Source organism: Ornithodoros turicata, chromosome 1 (genome assembly GCF_037126465.1).
Source record: "Ornithodoros turicata isolate Travis chromosome 1, ASM3712646v1, whole genome shotgun sequence".
NCBI lineage: Eukaryota > Metazoa > Arthropoda > Arachnida > Ixodida > Argasidae > Ornithodoros > Ornithodoros turicata.
In genome coordinates, this window is record NC_088201.1 from 35,214,083 (window position 1) to 35,241,926 (window position 27,844).

The window sequence follows — 27,844 nt, forward strand, 5'->3', positions numbered from 1 at the left end:
ATTTTGGTTTCACTAGACTGAGGCCCGCAACTCCACATCACTTGCACCAGTTACGTTAATTGTCACAGAAGGCGTCCGCCCTGCTATCTCTTCAAATCAGAATCGATATAAATGAATCATTTGGCGGAATGGTTGGCGTAGGCCATGTCATGCGGTGGAGTGCTGCACTCTCATCTTCCCCCGTCTTCATGTTTTTCTTTTTTTGCTATAGTCGTGACGATGCCCACTCGTGTGTGGCCAGCAACGGCGGGCTATTTCGCCCCCCCCCCCTAAGCACTCTAAAAACAAAGCTTCACCGCATAACACGCTGAAGGCCAATCATTGCACAGAATGATACCGTTGTCACTCCTGATATGCGGTAAGCTTTAGATGACAATTGATATAACTACATAAGTGTCACAAAAAAGGCTCATACCTCCTGTTTTGAAGTACACTCTAAAAACAGATCTTCACCTAATAGCACGCTCTTAGCTAATCACCATCCCGAATGACATCGTTCTGCCTCCTGATTGGTTAGAAACGGGAGGCGTACGCCTCTTTGGAACACTTATGCAGTTCACCCCGCGCTTTCCACAGCTCGGGAATGATAAAGGTATCATTCTGTGCAATGGTTGGCCTGCACCGTGCTATGTGGTGAAGTTCTGTTTTTAGAGTGTAATCAGGTGAGAGATTGATGACATTCGAGATCATGGTTATCGAGGAGCATGTTATGCGTGTTATGCGTTGTTGGCAGGCAACGGGACTTGCGCCTAACGTACCCCTCATCCACAGTGCACATCGTACTTATTCATCCTGTACTTACCTCACCTCCAACCCTTCACCCTTCATCCTTTCTGGCTATAGTCACAGGCAGCGTAGAACAAACAATACACACAATATGATCCACCGTTTATACTTGAATTCTCTGTTGTCCTTAATGAAATGAATTTGATTAATATGAAATGCAGATAGTCGTTGCTGGAATACTTACGAGTGGGACTAGTCTGCTTCAGCCAAGGGAGTCGAGTTTCGAGGGTTCGCACCCCCCCCCCCCCCAAAAAAAAAACAAAAAAAAAACAAAAAAAAACATACCTTTAGCAGTGCATTTGGAAGAAGTAAATACGAACGTGAAAACCTTCTCCATGTCGTGTTTCCGCACATCGTCTCCCGAAATATTTTTCTGGTTACGTTGCTGGTCTGCGGATCTATATACATTGCTCCTTTACAGTGAGGACAAGACGAAATCATACCAGCTGCACAAAACGACCAATCTCCGACATGAGTATGCTATTACTCTAAGAGACGTTTTCCTCAGCACGACCAACCAGGTCGCGTCGACGCGTCCCTAATCAACCACGCTCATTATTCGCTTGGAGAATACGTGATACACCACACAATATTGACGTCGAGTCAGGAAAATAGAAGCAAACAATAAGTAACGCGCCTCCCGAAGTGGCTTGTATAATAGACAGCGTCCCAGGCACGTGTCACACGCTGCGTTTCTTGGCACTTTCGATATGCCACGCGTTAAGTCATAGTCGACTGCCGCTGTTGCTTGCACGCCTGACAGACATTTGGCACGAGCTACGCTTCACGCAGACACTCCGCTCCACCAATGGTCCCTAGAGTTTTTTTGTTTTGTTTTTCTTCTTTTTCGAGAGACAGCGCGAAGGACCGAGCGCGTATATTTAAAACGGAATTACTTCCTGGACATTGAGTCTAGACTGGTGAACTCGGAGGTGCAACATTTTGGTTCGCTGGATCCGAAGCTCTTCTTGCCTTCTACGTAACGCAGTTGCTGATTTGGTAAATAATATAAAATTTATTGGTCGCAAGAATACAACTTCGGGTTGAATATCAACAAGAACAATAAATAGATGGTAACGAGACATGGGTTTTTTACCGCGGTTGAACGAAGTCAATGAAAAATGGTACCTACTGCACGTTTGAATACACGAACTTTTTCTCTTTATTTGGTAGGGCCTCGCAACGAAGCGTTATTACTGTGACAAGTAACGTACAAGCTTGTCAGACAATAGTGAGGTTTAGTATATCGTTGATAAGGTTATCGTGCCTATCGGAACCAATCGCAGTTGTGCGTGACTGAGAATCTTATCCACTGATTGGTTCCGGTTGATACCGTTCGACGCAATCCGCGTTATCAACGGTCTGCTAAAACTCTCTAATAAAAGCTATAATGCACGGTGCTCGGCACCCTCTTCCACAGCACAAGGATTGCTTGATGTCAGAAGCTACGCACTTTTTCACCTCCTAGCAGAAATTTGTTAGTACGTGCAGGTCCACCATGCCCGTGCCGTTATTTTAATGTAAAAACGACAAGGACTGAAACAAGAAAAATGTGGCGGCGATGCTAACCAGGGGATATGCAAAAAACTATATGCAGAGAGGTTGGTCACGACACAATAGGACCTGTTACCCAACATTGGTTGTTGACAATGACAACATTGGTTGTTTCTGTTCCCAGATGAGACAGGTGCATCAAAATGAAAGAGTTGTCCCTTTGGCATGATAGATCGATAGATTCAAACGCACCGCGGCAGCATTGACAATATCATATGACACAGTTAGAGCTGCGAAGCCAATCCCGTTTCCGTAGGGGTCCAAGAGCTTCGATGGTCAAACGCTGTAACGATGAGTTGACCCAGAGACCAAGCAGGACCATAAAACTCCAAGGACCTGCTGTAACCTTTCCTATTAATGGACAACGCAAACAGGACCGTTGTCTTCAGCCGACCTAACGTACATTTCGTTAGGCAGGTGACCCTCAATATTACGTAGGAAGAATTTTCGCTCCTTTCCGAACCGCACATTTGACATTCCAGAAGTGTTCAACGCCCTATTGTGAGCAGAATCGAGTTGGGCTATAACAGAACTGATTACTTAAAGCAGTAATACCAGTCGCTTTGATACTCGAGAGAACTAATGCTCACTACATAAAACCACACGCAACTCTATTCTGGAAGCGTATAGACCAAGGAATTCCGGATATCACGATACCAAAAATCGGAAGGTAGGAACACGCAGTAAAAAGAAAACGAAAAGGAGATCGCCCTCCGAAGCAGTCGCTCCCCCTCCACTTCATTGAACAACTCCCGACAGGAAACCGAAAAAGAATATAAAAGTAGCATTATAAAGAAGAAGGCGAAGTTCAAAAAGGAACAAAAAAGGAGAAAGTTTTGTAACAGTGCGATCCGCGTGATCGGTGATAAGTGTTCCATAAAAATTCAATGGGTTCCAGATACGCCCTAACTCTGAAGCCTTAACCCGGAAGAGGGTGGTGCGTGCATGAAGCAGTGTTCAGAAACAAAGACGAGACGACGCACAGAAAGACCCAACTAATCCTGTTATTCAACGGGGAACGCAATAGCGGGGTGGTCTAGAATTTTTGCTCCTATATTCTGGAACATTTTTCACTGCCTCTCGCTTAGCAGGACCAAGAGGAGAAATGCGGGTATTGAGAAGAGGAGTCACTGCCGCCTCAAATACACGCCCGTACACATCGTAGTTCCTGCCTTTACGTCACACTGGGTTCACCTATTGTGAACTGATAATTAGAAAGGTAAGCTATTTATCTTGACTTAGAGACTGAGGTCTTTGCTGTCATGAATTCCATGTGAACTGTACTATGGAGGATTGTATTGCTGTAATGCTAATTGAGGCAGTTGCTACCTATTTTCTACGTGGTGTGCTTACGAATTTACTCCATTTACTCTACACTCTTATTGATAAGTATAGTCAAACGACTAGACACCTTGTGCCGCTTAGTATATGCACGTTAATAGGGGTCAGGGATAACTCATGCATCGAATTTAGATGTTCTTCGTATGCATTCGTTACTGTGTGTGGGCGAACGTAGAAATAAAAGGATACGGCAAAGGGGGTGGGGGTGGGGGTGGGGGAGAGAAAGGAAAACATAGGGCAAAAGAAAAAAAAATAAGAAGGAAGGAAGGAAGGATGCCGTAATAAGAAACACATCTAGTTAAGAGAGCACTATTAAACCCATAAAACAGAACAATGATACAACGCCCAGAGTAAGCCAACAAGTAAACGCAGTAAACCTCACTTTTACGAGCAGGACTGCACACGAGTAGCAGGCTCTCGAGATGATCTGCGAGTCCCAGGTCCACTTTTCAATTAACCCCATTCCAGGCGGTCCCCTCCGCACTATAGCCTCGCACGCTGGAACACTGCATGTGCGAAGAAGAAGAAGAGGGAGAGAGGTAAACGGCGGCACGTTATTTATGTGAAATTAATTAACAAACAAATTAATGGACGGAGGGCTCCCCCGCAGCACCTCCCGGTCCGGCTAATTGCGGCAAACGTTTTTGTTGCCAAAGGCTGCGTCCCGCTGCCCGAAGGGGAACATTCCGCGGTCCGCGGCAGTTCTGTAAGGGTCGCGGGAGCATTATTACACACGGGGAGTGTGTGGCGGGGTTGGTTGGTTTTCCCGCGGCAAATTTATTAAATTCCATCATTAACAGAGTCTAATTACAAGCGCCCTGCTCGGAACAAAGTAGGTTGACTTTTGCTGGGAAAGTGCTGACCACCTGGATCTTGTGGGGGAGGCGTAATAATTTCACTCACTCGTTGGCGCGTTCCGAACGGCTCACTGCTTCTTGTTTGGTAGCCTTCGGGCCCCACGGTTATTAAAAAGGATGGAATGCGAAAGGCGGCGGTTTGCTCGCTGGTCAACCGAGCCACTTTCCAGTGGGCATTCCTGTTGGAATGGTGCCGCAGCAATTATTTCTTCCCCAAAAATGTCACGATTGTCTTTTTACACATAGTGAGTAATCACTAGGAATTGTTTGCACACAGAGGAAGGCAACTGTCGAAACGGGTGTTCGTATATTTACAGGCTACAACGATATGTCCCGAGACAGCGTGAACGCTGTCGGTATTTCACTTCCTAACTTCAGGTCTAAAATTGTTTGCAATTTGCTTCCATGAGGTCACGAAACGTGAAGTGATGCATTATAGACGTTGGAGGTTCCTTTCCCACGGAAGCGAAGTGCAGTTAATAGAGAGTTTTAGTGCATCGTACGCTATCGCCTTTACGTACGTAAGGGTTAGCGTTGGTGGTTCTGCGCAGGCTCAAAACATATAGGTAGCTTCGCGCAGTGCGCAGAACTACCACGCTATCCCTTCGCAAAGGCGATCGCGTACGATGCACTAAAACGCTCTCTAATAGCTGCTCTAGGAGTCGTTACATTGCAAATGTCACAACTGGTCGCAACTAGAAACTGTCGTTCAAAGGACAATGGTTGTGAACACACCCTGCCACAATAACTGAAGACTCGCTGAAATGACACGGAAAGGATACTGCTAACCGAAGGCTATACGTACATGCTGTCCACATTGCTGCAGTGGGGTTGGTACTGTTAGAAGCCTTATTAGCCCAGATTACGGAAGATTACGATTACTACGAGCCAACGATGCTAAAGAATTGTGATACACTAGGAACCGTGCGGTTAGAATTTTTTAAAAGAAGTTTTAGGTAACAATGGTGCGGTTCTCCAGAGGCCGAACCATATTTCATGAAAAACCGGAAAGACTTTTCAGAGATGGTCCTAATGAGACTTTGAGACAAAGTTTACACTCTTGAGTGATGTATCATCTTTAAGGTACGCATCATTCAATTTCGAATTTCCTAATTTTTAGATCGTTCATTAAATAATGAGAGATTTTCAAATTTTATTCACAGAAAACATTTCAAAATAGTAAAAATCTGTTCTTGTAACCGGGTATGAGCACGACGTTTCTGAAAGTTTTTTAAAGTATCTCCATCGAGTTTGTAGTTTGTTCCACCGACATTTACCGAAGACGGGCATAAAAAAAACGAAAAAAGCAGAAAGAAAAATGCAGAATGCATCAAGGGCGAAAACATGTCCGTGCCGGTGTAAGCTGGAAACACATGTTACACTGCTTTTCTATTGCCCCATATTATCCATGTAAATGCCGTTGTAGTTTGTCAGATGGAGTTCAGTTCATCGTGCAGGAATATAATTATCAGGGTAGAACAGAACTTCACGATTTCACACTGTCAAGACCAACTAATACCATTCGTTAGGGAGTTTTAGTATATCGGAAGGTGTCGACGATAACGGTCCCGAAAGCGTGACAAGCCAATCGTGCTCTTCCTTTGAAGTGACTGACAACACATTGATTGCTGAAACTGGATTTGACAGCTTCCTTAGATTTGATCCTAAAAATCCGTATTGTTTGGGGAAAGACAGGATCGTACGCCCTTTTGTGACATTACAACGACAATAACAATAAATGACGGAAAAGGGATAACATTAGCACAAACCAAAATTGTTCCAAAAAAGCGTACGATTCATTCGGAATGATGGTTGGTCAGAAACGCGCTACCTGGTGGAGTTCTGATTTACATTGTGTAGGTTCGTGCGCCAAAAAATGCTTTTATTCACTAATCGTAAATCGAGAGTTCATAAAACGAGGGACAGATACCAGGCGGAGTTCTTGCCCCCACGATGTACCGTTCACAAAAGCGAGAGCACTCGTAAATCGATGGTGATTGTACACATCACACACAGGCACAGTGCAGCCAATGACTACCGTCTTATGTATTTTCCACCATGTATTTCGGGATACCTTGCATAAATAGAGCATATCCCATCAGAGATATCAGAGACACGGTGTACGTTCGCGATGCGACTAACACGAATATATTCGAAAAAAAAAAGAAAAAGACGAAGGAAAAAGGAACTATAGCACGAGTAATCCCCTCAAACGATTCCACAATTAGTTGCTCCGAATTCCCCGGTCGTATCTTAAACGATGTACGACCCATTATATTACGTAGATGAGACGACGGCGACATCTCTGGCATTCCAAACATTGCAAACACGGGAATCAAACGTTGAGCTCATCCACAAAAAACGGCAAAGAGAATCGATCGTGCATCGAAATGTTTCGATGGTTCTTATACCGCATACTTCCTCTTAATTATTCTATCACGGTTGCCGTTACCCTTTAGTTTCAGTGCGGTTCTAATGTAGAGCTTAATAACGGTAATTGTATTCCGATCTCCGGAGTCGAGCTCATTACTGTCGTGCCTGGAGGGATTCATTGCGTACGATGAGGCCGCGCACAAGAATCCGTTCCTTCGATCGCGGCGCCTCAACGAAATGAACTCTTCTTCGCGCACTGTCCTTTAACTGACCTGCCAGGAATAGATAACAGACATTTGCAACGGCCCCGCTGTGGCTAATTAGCGACTTCGCAGGGCATTTACACATCCCTAAACTGTTTTACCAGGCTCACATTAACTAGACTGGATAACGTTCAACATATGCGCGTTACCAGTAGGGCTGTGCGAATACTCTTTTTAAAATGGAGGCAAATACCAAGCGAATATCTGTGTAACATAAGCGAATATAACCGAGCTGTATTCATGCGTACGGGATATACGCACATGGATCTTTGCATGAAAGAGCACGTGGGGAGGGGGGTATATTTATTAGGACAAAGAAAAAAAAGGAAAGGTGAGTCAAACAGCATGTCGGCTTACTATTCCGCAAAAAAAAAGAAAGACAGAAAAGAACGAAAGAAAATTACATAAAAGTAGGATAAAAAAGTGGAGAACAGAACTGTGAAATAAAGGATAAACTAATAAAAGGTGAAAGCAAGATGAGATAGAGTAAAGACAAAGATGACTTAATAAAAAAAAAAAGATGACGGTGATGCGTATGAGGGTGAGAGGTGAGGGTAGGACACTGAAGAATGAGGACTTGAGTTCACAGGCTGTTCATGAGACCTGTGTCGCTGAGGAACGGCACGGCTTCGTTGTTTAACTACTCTTGTGGTGTTTTTGGATTTACACTTGCAGCTTCGAAACTATTCCAATATAGTATAAATATGGCAGTCGTCGAAAAAGCCAGACAGCGGCGGGATTTGAACCACGCAAATCTCGATTGCTGGTCAAGTGCCCTACTAATTCGACCACGCTGGCATCTGCTTTCCGACGACTTGCCGAGGAGCCTCATTCAACTAACGGGACACACACACACACACTCACTCCCATCACATTCTCTCCTACATGTCTTCTCATACACACATACACACACATACATACATATATGCCGCAATCCTACCGCAATCAAGTAACTAGAGCTTTGAAACAGGCAAAAGTAGTCTACTACCATAATCTTTTCGAAACTTATGGTGGGAACGCTACAGCCGTATGGAAAACGCCGAATAACATCATCCGAGCACAGACTCACAATTTCAATGGCATGACCTTAACTGGCGAAAGAATTAGTGGTGAAGGTTTGTGCAGTACTTTTAACCAGTATCTTGTCAATATAGTCCCACACAAGCCTCTAGATGGCCACGATGTTTCAGACACATGTATTTACATCCCCCCCCCCACACACACACATAAATGGGATGATGATGTGGCGGGTCATTCTCCGCCGTTATGGCGGTACACTACCCCATTGCGCTTGTGGAAGGGATGAGAAAGTGATGATGATAGAAAGGTATCCTATTAGACATCCCAGGCAGTAATATTGACTCCATATTTTTGCTCCCTACATCTACGGATGAAGTCTGCTCCTCGTTCTAGACACTAAAAAATGCAAGACTCACTGCGTTACGCTACGTTAATTCTACGTTAAAAGTAGCATATCAAAGCCCATTGGTCTGATAAACCACCTACGACCTGTCCTCCCAAAAAACGTTAAAATGCTTATTTACAATTCACTGATTTTATCTGTTTTACGTTACTGTTTCTTGGTTTGGGGAACTACAAGCCAAAATAACCTGCATAGAAAGATGAAGAAAGATGAAAGTCACTGAAAAGGTTAGCTAGCTGTAGGACTGGGACCACATCTTCTGGATTGCCTGCATAGTTTACTACTCGCGCAAAAACGGACTGTTCGAATTATAGGAAACGTTCCATATGACTGTCATACCGATCAATTGTTTAATGTTCTTGGTATTTTAAGAATAGCAAATTTTCACGACTATTTTTTACAAAAACCTACTCAGTTGCGTCACGACAAAACAACAGTACCATATTATTTCTATTTTCCCAGGAAAGAAAAGCAACGAAGGCACACTCGACATACTGAGTAATGGAAAGTTCCCATTTCTAGAACTGGTTATTGCGATCAGCTATCGTCTCACTCTCTTCCCTGATTATTAAACTCTTGTAACACGACGGGGATAAATATTAATAACATCTCAGTAACTGCATTGCGAGCAATATTTATGTAATACTGTATAATCTTTATCATGTTAATGTACGTCAGTTCTCTTTCTGAACCACTGTGTATTTTTCTTTTACCATTAATCAATATGTGTCACTACTATTTGCGACTACTATTTTTGTGTGCGCGTTATGACCAACGCAAGTGTTTTAGGGGAATGTGCTCCTGTCAAGTGGCTTTTGTGCCGCTTTTTGGCAATCCCCATGTACATGGCACTTTGTGTAACAATAAATAAACAAAGAGTGATATTAAACGGAAGGAGCTCCTACCATTTAATATCACTCTTTGGTTTGCTCACCACCGGCAACTTGACATCGCCTATTTTTTGGCCTTCTTAATAAGTAAACAAACTGAAACTGAAACATACAACACAAGTACGAGGCAGCGGCATCTGTTAAACACGGTGGAAAATGACTGTTCTGAGGCTGGAACACACAAACAGAGAAACACAACACAAGCCTCAATGCCTTAGGACATGAACAGTAGAAAACTAGTTCTACCAGAAAAAAGTTCTACTGTTCATGTTCTAAGGTATTGATGCTTGTGTTGTGTTTCTCTGTTTGTGTGTTCCAGCCTCAGGACAGTCACTTTCCAGTTTTAACTTATTCCGATAGTATATGTATGCATTTGGTTTGGAAGAGACAGTCATTCAATTCGAAATTCAGATATAGAATTCCATATTCGATTAGGAATTCGAATCGAATACACAATTATTCGTTTCGGTATTAGACAAATTTAAATATTCTCAACGCCCTACAGGAATGATTGAATGAATGCGTGCACTACTAGCCTAATACGCCTCAAGATATTGACATTATAAAGACACACAACAACAAACTGCAAAATACCATTTAATAGAGCGACAGCAAATTACGCATCGAACAATCCTCAAAGTATTAAAACACTTAGAATGCATCGTTTTGGTCTTTTCGGTTATGTTTTTGCAACAAACGAAAGGCGTAAAACACATAATTTTTGTAGACACGATCGAGGCCTTAGTAAGGTGGCTGGTCTGCTGCACTGCGGTGCCCGTCGCTTCCCTCATCTCCCCTTGGTATTCCCAGGAACCCCAGCTGAGGAACGGAAACGGCCAGAGACTGTCCCTTAATGAAATCAGCGCCGTTCTGATCCGATTTGATCGTGCGTTCTCGACAGATGCCACGGTTCCCATCGCCGCATTGTGTCCCTTCCCCTCTTGACCACTTCCTAATGTCCCCTTCGTGTCGGAGGAGTAATTCATCCAGGCTCTAATGAAGCTGCACTGGCGAAACCAATGCAACAATTTTACCAGTCAGAAGAACAAGGTCCACCGACAGCTCGATAAACATTCCAGTTAAAACTAACACGATTGCTCGTTGCACCCTATCGCCCACCCTGTCGTTTTATGGAGACGCCGTATCTGGCGACATGCGCTGACCTTGGTACGCTAGTGCACAAACTAAACAAAAATGATCTACATAATTTTTTATTGACATGATCCACTGACTGGCTTAACACACGGGAAGATAGTATAGGGAGTTTTAGTATAGAACGGAAGCCCTCTACGAAAACGATACAATAAAGGAAGTTCTCAAATCAAAGATCAGCAATGTGATGTCAGCCACTTCAAAGGAATGAAGCTATTGGCTTATCGTATTTTCGGAACGGCTATCGTGAACACCTTTCGATCCACTAAGACTCTCGATGGAGTCGTTCAAGGCTTACCATGGTCTGCTACAATGTTCTTCAGGCACTTTGTGGTGGTCGTTCTGCATCACAGAGGCTTCCTAGCTCTTAACTTTGATGCGGTTACTGACCACAAAACAAATAGAAGAGTTAGGACACTAATAAATATTTCCCCCTCTAAAATACATCAGTATGTTAATGCCCTCCTTGGCGACAGTTTAATATAAATGGAGTCTGGCTTTCCATTTTGTGAAAAATCCAGCTATCTGTAGCTGTTCTTGCAAATGGTATAGAAAGAAACGCAAATTGCAAGTTACATAAGGAGTTTTTTAAATATCATTTTCGAACTCTAGCCCAGCTGAAGCCCACAGTTGAACGGCAGCCATTCATCAAGCAGACCGCGTCCACGACTGTGCGAGCGATCAGGCGAAGTCGTATGGAAGCCTCCGAGCATCGATTGGCAATCGGCCGGAAACAGTGAGGCAATCGGTTTCTCATTAATCTCTGACCGGGGTAGGTTGTGTTCCCCTGACACTAATACACCTCCACCGATGGATGGGTAAAACAAATTGGCCAGGCGCGATGGCCCAAACAACACAAAGCGAAACTATTAAACCAGCATTCCACAGCCCGCTTCCCATCATCCCCACATGTGCTCTTCTCTTGTACGCCGTATGATATATAGAGTCTTTTGGGTAGAGGCCTTAGGAGCCCGTCTAAGAACCAACGGTGCTTAGAGTTGAGTTCTTCTCCGGAAGCCTGAGAATAAATAAATGTATTTCGTTTTACTTCATTATCAATAATCGTACGTACATAATAGTGTTTTATTATGATATCACAGCTGACATTACGTATTGGGGCATCGTATTCTGCCCGCTAGGGGGAGGCAAATGCATGCGTCAATTGAGTAGGCTCAGGCTTAAATAAACTCTAGAGGCGTCAAACGAAATAGAGCTATTTTTCTTTTCTGAACAGAGAACGGATATTTTCAGAAATGTCGTCACGTTCGTTTACGAAGTACTACCAGCCAAATAAAATTCTAGGCTATAAGGGCGATCCTTCAGTGCTGTAAATGGCATTTCGAATTATTCATATTTTAACTAAATTGAATGATGTCAGTTGAACAAAAGGCACCAGCAGTGCGGGGGCTTGTGTTGTGTTTGTCCCTCTATGTTTAAGTGCGTCATCAACTACACCGTTAGTTTAAGTCGTTTCCGTGCATAAATTTTGCGATTTAATCGAGATGAGTAAAACACAGAACACAGCGTCTAGAAACGCTGTTCGTGGTCCACGACCATTGTTTCTAGTGGGGACCTGGGACACGCCGTATCGCGCCTATTCCTTTCCGCCTTTTTCATTGCCTGATGCAGCTCCAGAATGTGTGCTCGGTCGCGCCTTGCTTTAGTGATTTGCGTTTGATTTTTCAGGAGATCTAGAGAGTATAATTGTTCCTTCTACTACCTACTGGAATGCTTGTCTAGTTATACCCCTAACACATGCGCAGCCTAAAGGCCTTTCCAGAGAAGGACACCCTTCCGAATGGCGTTTGCTTCCCAGGACACATGATAAAAGAGAAGAGATCTCCCCTTCGCAGGCGTGGCTTGGCGAAAGAGGAGATTGCTTATCTCCTTTACGGGCGAAAAGCCATAGCCTTGAACGCAGAACCAGCCGACGATTATTACACCACGGCAATTGAAAATAAGAATGCTCGACTAAGAATATTTTTTAATTCTTTAACGGATGAAGTTAGAAAGCCATTTTACAGCTAATTTAATAATTACAGTTTACAAAGACCTCACGAAGGTTCGTGAGTACGGTACTCTCAAGCCACATTTCAGATGGCACTACCGAACGAAAAGAGGATCGACACCGGTGCGACCTCCTTTCAGCAAGGTATCCTTCGAAGCAGTAAATGACTCCCACCGCAAAGGGGTTCTTGCTAGCCCGCGTGTGAGGGGTATTAAACAACAACTATATCGTATACTGTGCAAAGACTGCTGTTATTGTCCCCCTGTTATCATCATTATCTAGTTGTTGTTGTTGTTGTTGTTGTTATGATTGTTGTCGAGGAAGAAAAAGAATCGAAGCTCACAATGGTGTACATATCCGTTTTACTTAATAGGTGCGAACACTTTTTGACACTGGCTTGAGGTTAAAATTTCGGGTTCGAATCCCAGTGCTGGCTGTGCTGTCTGGGGTTTTTCCTGGGTTTTCCTCAGACGCTTTGAGACATATGTCGGCACAGTTCCCTTAGAAGTCGGCCCAAGACGCACATTCCCCCAGGGCGTCAGTCGTGACGTTACCCACATCTGCGAGGCCGACAACGGCGAGCCCTTTCACCATCACCATGTGGGGCGAATCCCGTTTCCAGGAAAGCAATCCACGGACCATAACGCTGGCCAACTTTTGTGGCCATTCATAATATGCAACCTGAAGTGAGTCGGATACGGGATGTACCCAAGAAAGACAGAGAAATGAAGGAAAAACTACGAGGCTGAAATCTGGGCCCTCCCTGTGCAAATGGAAATGGCCCTTCCGTTGGTCCATCTCCAATGTTCTCTTCCTTAACTACCCAAGTAAGTTGTAACCTATATGTCAAAAATAAATGCACGGGTATGTAGCAATGACACACACAGGTTGCAATGTAAGAAAAAGCTAGTCAAGCTGGTCCCCGTTTCGTGTTTACTACTTGGGCAACGTAGACAGCGAAGTCAACGTCGTCACGCGTTTGAAAGTGTTGGATGTCAAAGAAAATTGTATGCGTAGAAACAAAAAAATAAAGTAACTCTTTCGGCTTGGCACCTATTCCAGGAAGAAATTTCGGATGATAAAAATAGGATCAACGCAAATGCATCTTGCAACAGACCATGTCGCGACGCATACTCAGACATGTTCAAGTCAATCAGTGTTTCATTTACTCTATTTGTATTACAGGAAGAGGTGGCAAATTTTCGACACCGGCTCTTGAGGGAAGCGCGGCTCCCTCAACACACAAATTTCGTAAGGCTATTGGCCCACTCCTGCTGCTCTTGGCACCTTCAACTGCAGACATAAATACAGCACTGTATACGTAAACCGCATAAAAACCGCATACATAAAGCAGGAGCCTCAGAAGTGTCGGCTGCTGGGACTGGAAAGTGGTTACATTGTCCTGTGTTGCCTGTTGTAGGTCGGCTGCTTCCCGAAAGGAAAATTACCGGTTTCCAAAGTTACCGCATCCTGGGCAGACATCGAACACAGCCGGCGCCGGGATTCGAACCCGTGCCACTTCCCAGTCTCGGCGCGGAAGGTGATCATCGTAGTTTTTTTTTAATCTTTAAACGGACATTAAAGTGGAAAAATTTCTACTCGTGGAATGAAAGATGCTGTTACCTTGACACCAACACAAGAGGAACGGGATTCCTCGGTTGCGTCGTTCGTGATTTATGAGCGAAACAAGTCGGAATTTAAGTTTTCCCTCTCCCTCTCCTTCTCAAGAAGGCCGACAATGCGGAACGGCCTCTCATTGGTATCCTCAAACGATTTGTCCAATCATCGCGGGAGATCGTTTGAGGAGACCAATCCGAGGCTTCTCCGTATATTGGCGCGCTTCTCGAGAAGGAGATGGAGAGGAAAAGCTTAAAGTCAGGCCTGTTTCTCACATAAATCACGAACGACGCAACCGATGAATCCCGTTCCGTTTATGTTGATGTCATGGTAACGGCATATTTCATTCCGCGAAGAGATTTTTTTCCACCTTCTTCCACTTCTTTTCCCATTTTCTTACTTTTTCCCACTTTCGTACCCCTTTAATACCGAGCGACTAAGCCATGGGAGCTGGAAGTTTAGCCTGTGTACAAAAACACGAATGGAGACGCAACACTGAGATGCGAATACCACCGCGAGTCCTCAGCGGAAGGCAAAACGGTTGCAGAGAGCAAACTTAGCACGCGGTAAAACGGCAACACTTTCAGGGACACAGTCCCGGTAGCTCACAGTTTACCCTTTTACCTGTTCACTCATTTACCGATTTCATTCATGTATGTTTTTTTTTTTTATAATTACATACCGAGGGCGTAGCGTGCATTCGTTGGGAATCAGTGCTTTCCCCACTTCCCTTCAGGTCATTTGACCCCCCACTAAAATTAAACGAGCAGCACAAGGGAACTAGTTGGGAAGTCTGTGCACGCTTTTAAGTTGTCCGACGTTTTTTCTTATTATTATTTCTTTTTCGCGTGGATGAGGCTAACGCGTCTATCTGAGTTTTCTTTGGCTCCGCGGTGGCTGTGAAATCCTTTTACACTTCATGAGTAGCCAAAGCCAATTGTAGGGGAAAACGGCGGCTCCAAAAGAAAAGTCACAGGCGGTAGCAGCAGGAACATTTTGAGGCGATGGAAGGATGAAATTTATATTACTCATAAAAATCGGGGAGACGTGACTGGCCTTGTAGGGACCCTGAGCGCGTTGACGAGTCCAGCAATGGGAGCTGCAGGCGTCGAGCAGGATTGAGTTACGAAGGGAGTGCGATGCGAAACTCTGCTCTTTTTTCCCTCATCGCGCACCGCTTTGGGGAAGCTCACTGCCCTTTCGCCACGCAACACAAAGTTGAAAGGTAATCGGAGGACAAGATCAATTCTGTTGTTTAAAGGGGCGATTTTGAAATATCACGATGTGCAGGATGACATAGTTTGGCTTACGCGCGTCATAATTTACTGATCTGCCGTCTCCAACGCAGACATCAGCCTTTAGCGAAATGAATTTCGGAAAATAAGAGGGCTTAATAATGAATGGGTACACCTACACTCTTAAAACAAAGCTTCACCACATAGCACGCTGAAGGCCAACCATTGCACAGAGAGATACCTCTATGACTCTTGATTTGTGGAAAGCGCGGGGCGTACGCCATTTTGTGACATTAACATTTCTGCGTAAGTGTCACAAAAAAGGCGTACGCCTCCCGTTCTCAACAAATCAGGGCAGATAACGATATCATTCGAGATGATGGTTGGCTAGGAGCGGGCTATGTGGTGAAGTTCTGTTTTAACAGTGTAGGACAGGGGGGGGGGGGGGGGCTTATGTCTTAATTATTCACCGCATTAATAATTCTTATTATTTATTATATAATTATATAATAATTAATGCATTCTTAATTAACTTCACCGCATAACACACTAAAGACCAAACACTGCGCAGAACGATACCGTTATCTGTCCTGATTTGTGTAAAGCTCGGTGACACTTAACATAACGGCATAAGTATCACTAAAAGCCGTACTCCTTCCGTTTTCAACAAATCGGGGGACAGAACGACGTCATTCGGGATGATGGTTGGCTATGAGAGAGTTATGCGGTGCAGTTCTGTTTTAAGAGCGTATCTGGTAAAACGGGATCTGGTAAGTCTCACCATGTACACTCTTAAAAATGAACTTCACCACATAGCACGCTCCTGGCCAACCATCATCGCGAATGACAACGTCATCTCCCTTCATTTGATGACAATGGTAGGCGTACGCCTTTCTTGTACAATTATGCCATACATAATGTGAACAAAATAGGCTCCGCCTCCCGTTTTCAACAAATCAGGGGCAAGAACGTTGTCATTCGGGATGATGGTTGGTAGTAGCGTGCTATATGGTGTAACCAACGCACATAATCATGTCACTCAAGTCTTCTGAATGTGGAACACCGGAGGAAAGTGATTGTGGGAAACGCCTCCTCTGGAACACTTTACATATGCACGAAGGGCTCCAAAATGGCGTACGCCCTTCGTCCTCAGTTAAACCATGAGACAGAGCAGTACCATTAGGAATGCTGGCTGGTGAAGTTCCTTTTTTTAGAGAGTACACCACAAAAACATAGCTTCACCGATGGCACGCTCTGCGCCAAGCTTGCGCCGAATCATACAGTTTCGCTTCTGATTGGATGAGAGCGGGGAGTATACCTTTCTGGCCGACAACTGGGAATTGGGCCGACTTCGGCACAGTTCCCTTAGAAGTCGGCCCAGGACGCACATTCCCCAGAGCGTTAGTCATGACGTTCCCCACCTCTGTGAGGCCGACAACGACGAGCTCTTTCAGGAGCACCACCACCCCTGGTTTCACCAACGCCGATGAACATTTGAACCGAGATCAACGGCCCCTTAACTTGAATTCAACGCTTAACTCCGCTTGAATAAAGGGAGTTATTGTCACTGAAGCATTCATTATGTCACCAACTAACGTTTGCAAAAAAGATTGGAGTGTTAACTTTAAGTTAAGTTAAGTTAAGTTTTAGCAGCCCTTGATCGCGCGGTTTAAAGTTAACCAGCGTCGGTGATACCGGGCCTTAGAGCCGTTGGTAACACAGGTTTGACGATTAGCACCACGTTTAGGGAAGTCTAATCTCGGTTTAAGTGTTAACTGGTGTTGGTGGAACCGGGCCTGACGGTTGGCTGTGAGCGTGTTATGTATCACGTCATCTCATTTCATCCTGGCTACGGACATGACGTTGCCCACATGAGCGAGGCCAACAACGGCACGCCGGTGTAGCTCATGGTTTGTTGCTTACGTAGCTCCCGTGCACGAATGCAGCGCTGCATTGATTGTGCCTACAAACTCTACGTACTTTTAAGTTGTGCGGCTTGTGGAGCTTCCTTTAAAACTTTCAGGAATATGTGTTACGTGAAGTAGCTCTCTGCCTCTGGTTTAACGCAGAATACATTTCTGGAGCGTGTGATCTGTTGAAAAGAATAACGCAGGAACAACTGAAGACAAAAATTGTACTTATTGATAGTGACACCTCCTGATATTTCCAGAGACGGGTGCCCTGTAAAAGACCTGCTGCATGAGGCGAACACCAATGTTCAGGAGTGCAAAGCGCATCGGGAACGTAAGCCGATTTTTACTGAATAAATAAAACACAATTGAACCATATGTAAGGTGTTTGGTGGATTGTGATTGGGCTCCTGTTGTCGTATTGAAAAGATCGCGGGAAATTGCGAAAATATCAACTAGCTAACGTAGATTACAGGGGCTGAACGAACATTAAGCCTCACCAACGCCCAAGAAAGGCGGTCGAGGACCGACGAAAAGTCGTGCATGTTCATACAACGGTTCATAGCATGTGTTTTCATAGCAGTTTGCTATATCTGTTCATTTCATAATTAAAGAGTAGCAAGCCGTGGTTGTGAAGGTTAATCGAGACCTTGCGAAAGATAAAGTTAGTCCATGATCCACCGTGTTACAGTAACTTTAACATTTGGTCTGATTTACAAAGTGCTCAGGGCAAGTTAAAATACCCGCATCGAAACTAAGAACTGCACGACTGCGCGTTATTAAAACCGTGCTCGTAATAAGCGAGGAGATGATTTTGTTACAGTATAAAATTATAAGAGCTCACAAAGTTAACGGAGTAATTAGCTAATATCTAGGACCTCATTTTGATCGTTTCGTCAAAGACATAGAACAGTTATATGAGTGCATTTTTAATAGCCCAGGGGAGCCAGCATCCTGGGCACGCGTAGGGAAATGATCCCACGACATGGGTGGTTAATCTATTATACCTGTCCAACTCGGGCGAGCGAGCACGTTAGAAGCCGCAATAATTTCAAATTTTGAACCTTCATGGAATAGACTTCTCGCAACGTTGTAGAAAACGACCAACGGAGAGAAATATCTAAAAGGGCCCGAGCACGAAGTGTCAATTTTTTTTGTCACTCATAAATCTTGATGATTAGAGAAAGTTGGCTTCATGAGCCATGAACTATGACCGCGCTAAACCAATTGGGCAGATATTATTCTTTGTCACAGCGCCTGGGAACGCATACTTTTAGCTCACGTCATTTCAATGTGACACGCGTGAATTTCGTGGTGTATAATTAGGGGCAAATGTGGACTTGGTTTTTGATAAGTGCGAGCCTTAATAGGCTTTGTAAAGTCTGTGAGTCTCATGAATCAGCCTCGATTTTTTTTCCTTTTCGCATTATCAAATTTGTGGCCCACGGACTCCTGTATGGAAAAGCGTGCAATGGAAGTGCCAGTTGAAGCAGAGAGAACATTACACTTTACAGTTTTATTTAAGAACGCTATTGGTGGTACTGTTGTACAGGTAGCCAACAAGAAATTGGACTATAAATAATCTGTCATTTATGTGTCCTAGAGTCTGCATGCGAAACGCAATAAGGTATAATTACACGCCCTGCAAGTATTCCAGCAAAAATTGCCCTCAAATGCATTGCACCAATTACGTTCAAGGTGGAAAACGGACGCCACAATAATGAATCTCAAGAAAGACTCGCAAGGCACCAACACAAATGATGCCATTCAGACATAGATAATAAAATAATAGGAATAGCTAGAACGATAAACAATACCGAAATTATCAGCCACAACGAAGTCCTGTATTCCCGTGGTGTGAGCTAATCCAGAAGCTGAAGATGCTAATGATGATTGTACATGATATAACTGAGTGGTCACCGATATAGTCAAGAAGAGAACATTTAATAACGCTGCGGAAAACAGTTTGTGTAATCAAAAGGCAAGACCCAGAATATTGCCAGTGGTGCGAGTAGTTATCCGGGTAGCGCTGCCATACAAGTTTATCAAAATTATAGCATACGTTGAGCTACAGGGTTAAGCAATCTATTATAGCACAATGTATAGTCACCTGCTACAAGAACGTTCGTAAAAGGGAAAATTTTCCGAAGTAGCCTATCTTAACAAACCCTCTAAAGAGCTCCAACAATCAGTACGGGACATGAAGTTGAAGATCCAGATGGCTTCGAAGCCATGATTATCATCTAATCTTTCAAAGTGAGCATCACTCTTAATTATCAGTGTCTGCTAAATATAGGCATTCACGGTTCCCTAGGTTAAACAATTATGAAGTTACTGGAAACTTACCAGGAGATGTAGATCAAGGGACGTTCCAGTGGGTGACAGCCCGTAGGGTCTATAAGGAAGTTGACTGGGCGGCGTTAGAACCCTGAAAAGTCATATAAGTTCATAAGCATCTCACTTGATAGTAGTAAAGCAGTGTCACTGAGTATAGAGCTATAGAACATAGCATACTTATAGATATACAGATTATATCATTTGAGCGTTGATTTATGTGCATTGTTGTGCTGGTCAGGACGGGGGGGGGGGGGGGAATCGTATCTCAGAAAAGAAGATGAAGCAAGCATGCTGGTGTGATGACGACTGAAGAACCATGTCCCTGAGTTTGGAGAGGGAAAAAAGACGATTTTTCCCTCCCCTTTTCCTTTTCCCTCTTCTCTTGTACACATTTATTCCCTCCGATTCTATGTTTTGGTTAAAAATTCGGTGCTGGTTCTGTGTTATGGTGTGCGCGGTCCTCGTCTTTTTCTCTCCCCATACTGAGGGACATGGTTCCTCAGTTGCACCTCATGCGCGCATGTAATGCCCAACCTTGCATTGTTGCTGCGGTGTATTATACTAGAAGTTCAGTTTCTGAAAATTACGAGGCATATACGTACGCAGCAAAACACAGTCAATGCAAAAACAACAATGAGAAGAAGAAAGGTCGCGCTCTAGTAAACACATTATTAGCAATTCGAACGCATCATATATATAACAGCCAATCACCCGCTCACAGCAAACCTTTAAATCTAACTGAGCGTAAGTCTGGACTGACTGGACCGCGTGATGCAGGGGATACAGTATAGCGACCTCTGAACGACTGCCGTATTTAAGGGTGCTTCGGCTATTGGGGCCCAGTTGAGCAGAAACAAAGTCCCAAGAAAGGAAGACCGACGACCCGTGAGGTGACATGGGAGGCTTTAAAGTGAAAATACGTTTCCTTCGACGACCCAGCGCCATCAGGTCAGAGAGTTTGAGAAGTAAAGTAACGGTGGCCCCTTCTTGCCGCGCTCCATAAAATCTACATACGCCATGCGAATGGTTTTCCAACAGGAAATCACGGGGGAACGACTGAGATATAAAATCGAACGTAAACTAGCTAAAGTCACACAAATAGTGGCCGTGGAAGACTCCGGGAGTGCAATAGCTACCACTTATTCCTTACCACTCGGAGTTGTAGGAGCGATTAAACACAACGGCGGAGTCGGATCTATAGGGGAGACGAAGGCTACCGGTGCACGATACGTGTCCAACATTCAATTGAATAGAGAAATAAAAGAAATGATCAGGATGACATTGAAAAAGAACGACGAAAACTACCTCGTGGCTGACCGAAAATTCAAAGTCGTTGCATTGCAGTTGAAGACAAGGAAGTTTATATTTTTCGCATTTCCCGGTTTTGTATTCGTCAATTGAACCCGTGGATGCAATAAGGGGATAATCCGACTTATCACCTCTTTAGTATTTTTGTTGCTATGGCATTTACGTACCAGTATCTACCTGCCAAAGAAAATTTAGTACCGTACTGCAATTTATTGATCCGCTACAGGAGGGTAAGAAACGGGAAATGCATGTGTGTCAATGGGATGGACAGTCAGACCAGGCCCCTTTTCTACACACGCATACAAATTGTGCAGCTTAAATTTTGCTACGATGCGGAAACGAACTTCGGCTTCCACTCGAAAAACACATTCTTCCTACCTCACGTGACCGTGTCAGCGGTGCCACTGAGCATTGTAATCGGAAAAAAACACATGCACTATGCTAATAAGTCGTATTGTGCTGGACATCTTAGGACATCATTTTCAAGAGTGTGCTCGTTTAACGCCACAACCAGCCCGATCATGGCTGCTCCACTACACACGGGTCACTTCATCCTACCTGATATCACCATTGTTCAGCCAACAAGGTCTGACTCGTGAGAATAGTTTTTTTTTTTTTTTTTTTTCTGGAGCAGAACCCTGTGCATGCGGTGTTATATTGGAAAAGGGGATAAGATATGTTCCTGGATTTTGTTCAGTTTCTGCTAAATCACCCCCCCCAAAACGATGCTAACAGGGCATGCATGCAGAGTAGACGCATACATATATGCCACACATTTTGCATTTGCGTTATTCGAGGAAACCCAGCTGTAATTACAAGGGGTGTTCAAGTCAAACTGGGACTTTTCATTTTTCGCAAAAGTAAAATGAACTTACAGGCGAGAAATTATTTTTATTTTTCAACGTAATCTCCAGCTGCACTAATGCACTTGTCCCAGCGTTTCACGAGGGATTGGATGCCACCAGCGTAGAAATCCTTACCGGCGCGTAGCAGCCATGATCGGACCGCATTCTTGACCTCGTCGTCGCAGCTGAAGTGGCGGCCCCCAAGGAATGCCTTCAGTGGCCCGAAGAGATGGAAATCGCTGTGGGCGAGGTCTGGACTGTATGGGGGATGTGGCAGCAACTCCCAGCCAAGTTCCTGTAAGGTGCGTGTCGTAAGATGCGCGGTATGCGGGCGTGCATTGTCCTGTAAGAGGAGGACTCCTTTGGTGATGAGGCCCGGCCGCTTTTGCTTCAGTGCCTTATGCACACCCCTGAGAACCTGGCAGTAATATGCACTATTGATGGTGGTACCACTGGGCAGAAAATCAACATGAACAACGCCAGCCTTGTCCCATAAAAACCGTGGCCATGACCTTACCCGCAGACGGGGTGCTTGGGAACTTCTTGGGAGCTGGCGAGCCCGGATGCTTCCACTATTTTGATGCGCGTTTAAACTCAGGAGTGAAATGGTGCACCCACGTTTCATCGCACGTGATGATCCGATCAAGGAACGGCTGTCCTTCAGTGTCGAAACGGTACCTTAGCTCTTGGGAGATTTCCAGTCTTCTCTGCCAGTCAAACACGGAGAGCTGCCTCGGGACCCAACGGGCCCTAACTTTCCGAAACTGGAAGTGTTCATGAATGATACACAGCAATTCCCACAGAAAGGTCCGTCTTTCGAGCCAGTTCGAGACATGTTATCCGTCGGTCCTTGAGGATCAGGCGCTCCACAAGTTGGATGTTCTCAGGAACTGTGACACTGGGCGCTCTGAGCCGCCCCGGCCGGGATCGTCCTGCACTGATGTACGGCCGTCTCGGAACCGTTTGCACCACTCAAACGCTTTGCTGCGGCTAAGTGTATCGTGGCCATACGGAGCCTGAAGTCTTCTGTGAATTTCAGATGACTTTACGCCTTCATTCACGAGAAACGTCATGAGAATTCGCTGTTCGATGTGCGCGCTCACCTCGTTGTCGGCCATCTTGTCCAGCACGTGTCTTCTGTTTCGCACAAACCTTGGACCACCACGTGGTGAACGCGGAGGCCTGTCGCGTGTGAAAATGACGAAAAATAAGCAGCGCGACACTCAGGAGACACTCAGGAGACAGAAAGTCCCGGTTTGACTTGAACACCCCTCGTACTTTACCGAATATTCATTTGGAGTTTTCTCAGTTTGAAATTTCTCGACTTAAACCCCTTATTGCATCCACGGGTTCAATTATTCAGGTCAGCCTTATTATTCTGGTTTCTTCAGTTCTTTTTTTCCCCTATGATTCATTCTATAGGCTAGAAGATGGTGCAACTTTCACCGGTACTCAAGAAGTAGACACACTATCACTATCCCAATAAAAAATGTACCGACCACATAAAACCACGCATAATAACTATACCGTACATCACCAACAATATCGAGAAGCGGAGGAGCATAAAAATTGCACTCTCCTTGTAAATGGGATGCAGCGTACCACTTCTGTCAACCACACCGAACTTCTGTACAATAGTCATTTCATCACTTCGTATTATACTCGAAAAATATGCAGCAAAATATGCTGAAAAAAAGAGCATAGAGATAAATATAAAAGGGGCACCGCCTACGGGCTGGTAACAACAGTGTCTTCCATGAGCTTGACCGGTAGAAGTAATGTCATATACAAACCCAGCACTTCTGGCCTCGGTACAGCCAAGTAGCAATGAATTTGTATGAGATTCCTTCTACATCGTATTGGTGATGCAGTGTCATTACTTGATTACATCACTGTTGGTGTAATTATTCCTGTAATGGAGCGTCCCGTTACATGGCGCAATGAGTAACGCTATTGCAATGCAAATAATTTCCCCAGGTATGTCAGCGGATACGATATAGAGAAAAGACAAAGTTGGAATGGAATGGAATGAGATGTGCGAAGAAAAATATGGAGATAGACTACTAGATAGACTACTAGATATGGAGATATGGAGATACTACTACTACTATATAGATACCAGACTACTTCATGACGCTTAGAGCTGAGTGCTCAAAATTAAGATATAAACAAGTAAAATGAAAGAAACAGTAACTAAGGAGTGGAGTTCCTGTCGCACGAATGTGCAAAAATAAAAAGTGAGGAAGCGAAAATATCAGATGACGCGATGAGCTACAGTGTTCTTCCCCGAGGTCTCTGAGTTCTAGAACACATATTTCAATTTTTCAGACGTTTGTTTGTTTTGAAAGAGAGGAGAAATTGAACTCGTCTCCCAACTTGTTTTGCTACTCCTAACACACAAACAAATGTCTTGTTATTGAATACGTTTGTACAGCAGACTTGTACAGCTAAGTGTGGCTGTTCTGCACGCAGCGCTTGTTTTTGTTTATGCTTTCCCGCGTTTCATTTCGCTAATCGCCCTCTGACTCTCCAAACTTTCGGGTTCACCTTCGTTCAAGCATGGTGAGATTTCCCACAGCTCACAATAACATATAGCTGTGAAACGTCCTTCGTTATTTCTCTATAAAATCAATCACACCACTTTCCACCAGGAAAATTTCTAACACTGTAAGGAGTGGATGTATATCCCTATACCGAGACGCCATGGAACTCCACAACGTTGTCTTTTCACCACGATGTTGCCGTTGTTATCAAAAGTGTCGCAAGCATTCATTCACGCTACGCTAGGCCCAATCATGCCTTCCGAATGGCAAACAGGTCTCTGCCGATGAGCGAACGGCGCGACACCGCCCAGCGTGTGCGAAGAAAAATGGCACTCGTGAAAGAAACCGACAACTGACTCCGGGTGAGGTACCCATAGAGCCGAAAGGGCGGGGGAAGGGCCAACACCCCGCGACGAGAAAATCAGGGATTGCACGGAAGTCGATCGGCGCTGGCATGGTCGTCTCACAAATGTGTTGTGACACATTAGACGCGATGATCTCTTCGTTCCTGCCATTTTTTCGCCACAAAGTTTGGTCCCATTGGGCGGGGTGACGGCTATCCACGCATTTTTGTTTTCTGATAGACAATATTATATGTACTTATGCGGTAGTTGAAGTGCAAAACAGGCTTATTCTGTAGACGGCAATCGAGAGTAGCCGATCGAAAGAATACCGAGAGCATTCGAAGTGGACGACGAGGAGAGCGATTACCCAAGGCCACTATTTGTTTACTTATTTATTTACTTTTGAATTTATGCAGCGTATTATGCGTGGTCTCCAGCAGACTTCCATGTCCTGCTTGGTTCGGGATGTTAGATGACTTGTTTTATCATTTTTCTCGAAAAACTGAATAACAAGCATCGCAACTGCAATTACATCCGGAATATTTTCAAGAGATAACCTGCGAATACCGATATGTCATTGGGACAGAATGAGATAATTAAAATTCGTCATATTACAACAATTACTCTTTACACGTTCGAGTCATCGTACAAATGATAGGCTACTTCCCACGAAAACCCACATCTCCATTCAGGTAATTTATCTTACCCTGAGCAACCTTTACTGTGTGTTACCGTGAAGCTGCAGGATGCACCACCCTAGCAATTACTCATTTTACTGCGGGGAAGCTATTAATATCGCTTCTTATCCTCACAATCTGGGATGAAGGGCTGCTTTTATTTTGACATTTTCCGAGACGCCGGCGGCTTCAGATCCACGCATAGCAGCAAGGTCAAAACCCCGAGCTATGCGTCGGCAGACACAAAATCGTCCGCTTGTTGAACATCTCCTCGTGGTACAATTCTTCTCAAGCAGTACAGTGCATTGAAAGTGGGAGTGCATGTAGGGATGTGGTAGTTCAAGGTTGTTTTTCCGTTGGTAGCTCTGTGATTTGATGCAATAATAAGACACCCGTAGCAGCAACCAGAGTGCCGGAAACAGAAAATGACCGTTATTTTTCGGCTGGACCGAACTAAACCGAACCGATATTGCTGTCGCCAGTGATGGGGAGTAACTCGTTACCAATGTTCGGTAACTACTTACTACGTGAAAGTGTGAAAACTTTTTTCAGCCACTTCACAGGTCTGCGTGTTGATGCGACGGTCCAACATGGTGTCGGAGGAATACAAGACCATCGAGAAGGAACGATCTGCCACATGATGACAACGACTTCTCTCAGCTCCAGGATTCCTTCAATGAGGAGGAACTGGACAGGTGGAGACAGAACAACCGCAGTCACATGCTGTCTCTGAATGGCTTTTCTGGTTTAAAGAAGCTCTTCGTATTGTTCAACACCGGAATTCTATCAAGTGCACCAGTCGAAAGGCTCTTCAGTGTTGGCAGGGTACATCTGTGGACTCAAGCGTGGGAGGATTAATGATAAAAAATTCGAAAAACTATTGTTATTGAAATGCAACTCGTTCAGATGATACTCAAGATTCTAAGAATTGTCTGAACGAGCTGCATTGCATCATATGAATTGTAGCATTCTTAAGTTAAGAATGCCGTGCGTGTTTGAAAATAAAGTACTGTTTGCCTGTGCACATACGGTTGTCCGTACTGGCTTGTACGCAACATTCGCACGTAACGCACGTAACGCACGTAACGCTTGTACGCTGTGGATCGCTTAACTGTAACTAGTTACTTTCTGAAAGTAGCAACTGTAGCTGTAACTAAGTTACTTTTTTCTAGAAGAAGTGTAACTGTAACGTAGCGATCTTTAGATGGAAACTGCCCCATGACTGGCTGTCGCCATAAAAGGCCCATCATTATTGCACGTGACGCGTATTGCGTTTATTCGCACATAATTTATGCAACGAACTGGTCTTGAACCGCTTAAATTTTTCGCGAACCGGGTTGAACCGATACATGCGTCGGCATGGAGCTGAATCGGACCTGAACCTGAACCGAACCGATAACATTTTTGGTTCGCCACTCTGGCAGCGCCTTATGCATCTGAACTTCCTATACATCTGAAATTCCTGTGCTGATATAAAAATTGAAAACACCAGAATGTTCTACATTCTCCTTCCTAATATGTAATATCTGTTTTCTGGAAGCCTTCAAGGAGCATGACCAAGCAAGTTTCTAGCGACGCACACACAGCGGCATGGCAGAATAGATGCGGTCGTTGTTCGATAAGTTTGTGGACACGTTCCTTTGATACCATTCGTTCGTCGCTAGTACATCCAAGGTCACGTTGAAGACTGCGAGATGGTGGAGTCGAGTCCCACTACCGGCTATGCTGTTCGAAGTTTTTCCTGGGTTTTCCGCGGCACATTCCAGACGTGTGTCGGCACAGTTCCCCCGAAAGTTGACCCAGTATGCATACTAACCCCCTGTGTATCCCACCCGTTGCCGCTGTCCTCTCTCCGCCTCTCCATGTATGTACGCGGCCCATAGACACAGTTGATTCGCGGTGCTAACGCCGGAACAAAAAGAAAAAAGAAACATGATGAGAGTATTTGAAGCCACGGGGCTTCTTGTGATAAAGGCTGTAAACTGTGAAACCATCGAATGCCCGCAGAACTTTGTTTTAGGACTTGTTCGTCGTGTTCAAGTTAAGTTGAACTTCACATCTGTGGGGAAGAAAAGAGAGAAAAATGGTACGCAGTTATACAGAGAGATGTAATTTTGCGTCCTGGAGAAAATCTAAAAACTGCAAATCCTAGCGTTATCGAGAAAAAGTCCTATCGACGACATTTTTATTGCTGGTTGTTCCCACTGTCTACGCTGATTTTATGCACATAAATCGGAGGAAGGTATACAGAAACTAGAAGAGACAGTGCTGATGTAAATTGCATAGTAACTTCACCCTGTTACAGTTTGACCCCATAGACGATGGTGATTTTGTGTGTACGTGTGTGTGTATTTCATAAATGCCCTTCAAATGCGGGCAAA

The 27,844-nt window shown here is 44.4% G+C and overlaps 1 long non-coding RNA gene across 2 annotated transcripts in view; it reads left to right on the top strand.

The window, feature by feature from the left end:
- LOC135377981 (uncharacterized) overlaps positions 1–26,362 on the top strand; it is a 37,192-nt gene extending 10,830 nt beyond the window's left edge. The window contains exons 4-6 of one of the 2 annotated variants that reach the window (XR_010418233.1): positions 3,429–3,559; positions 17,670–17,743; positions 26,016–26,362. This is a non-coding gene — a long non-coding RNA (uncharacterized LOC135377981). The remainder of the gene's footprint in view (positions 1–3,428; positions 3,560–17,669; positions 17,744–26,015) is intronic. The other variant, XR_010418232.1, reaches the window with a different exon arrangement.
- The last annotated feature ends 1,482 nt before the right edge of the window (positions 26,363–27,844 follow it).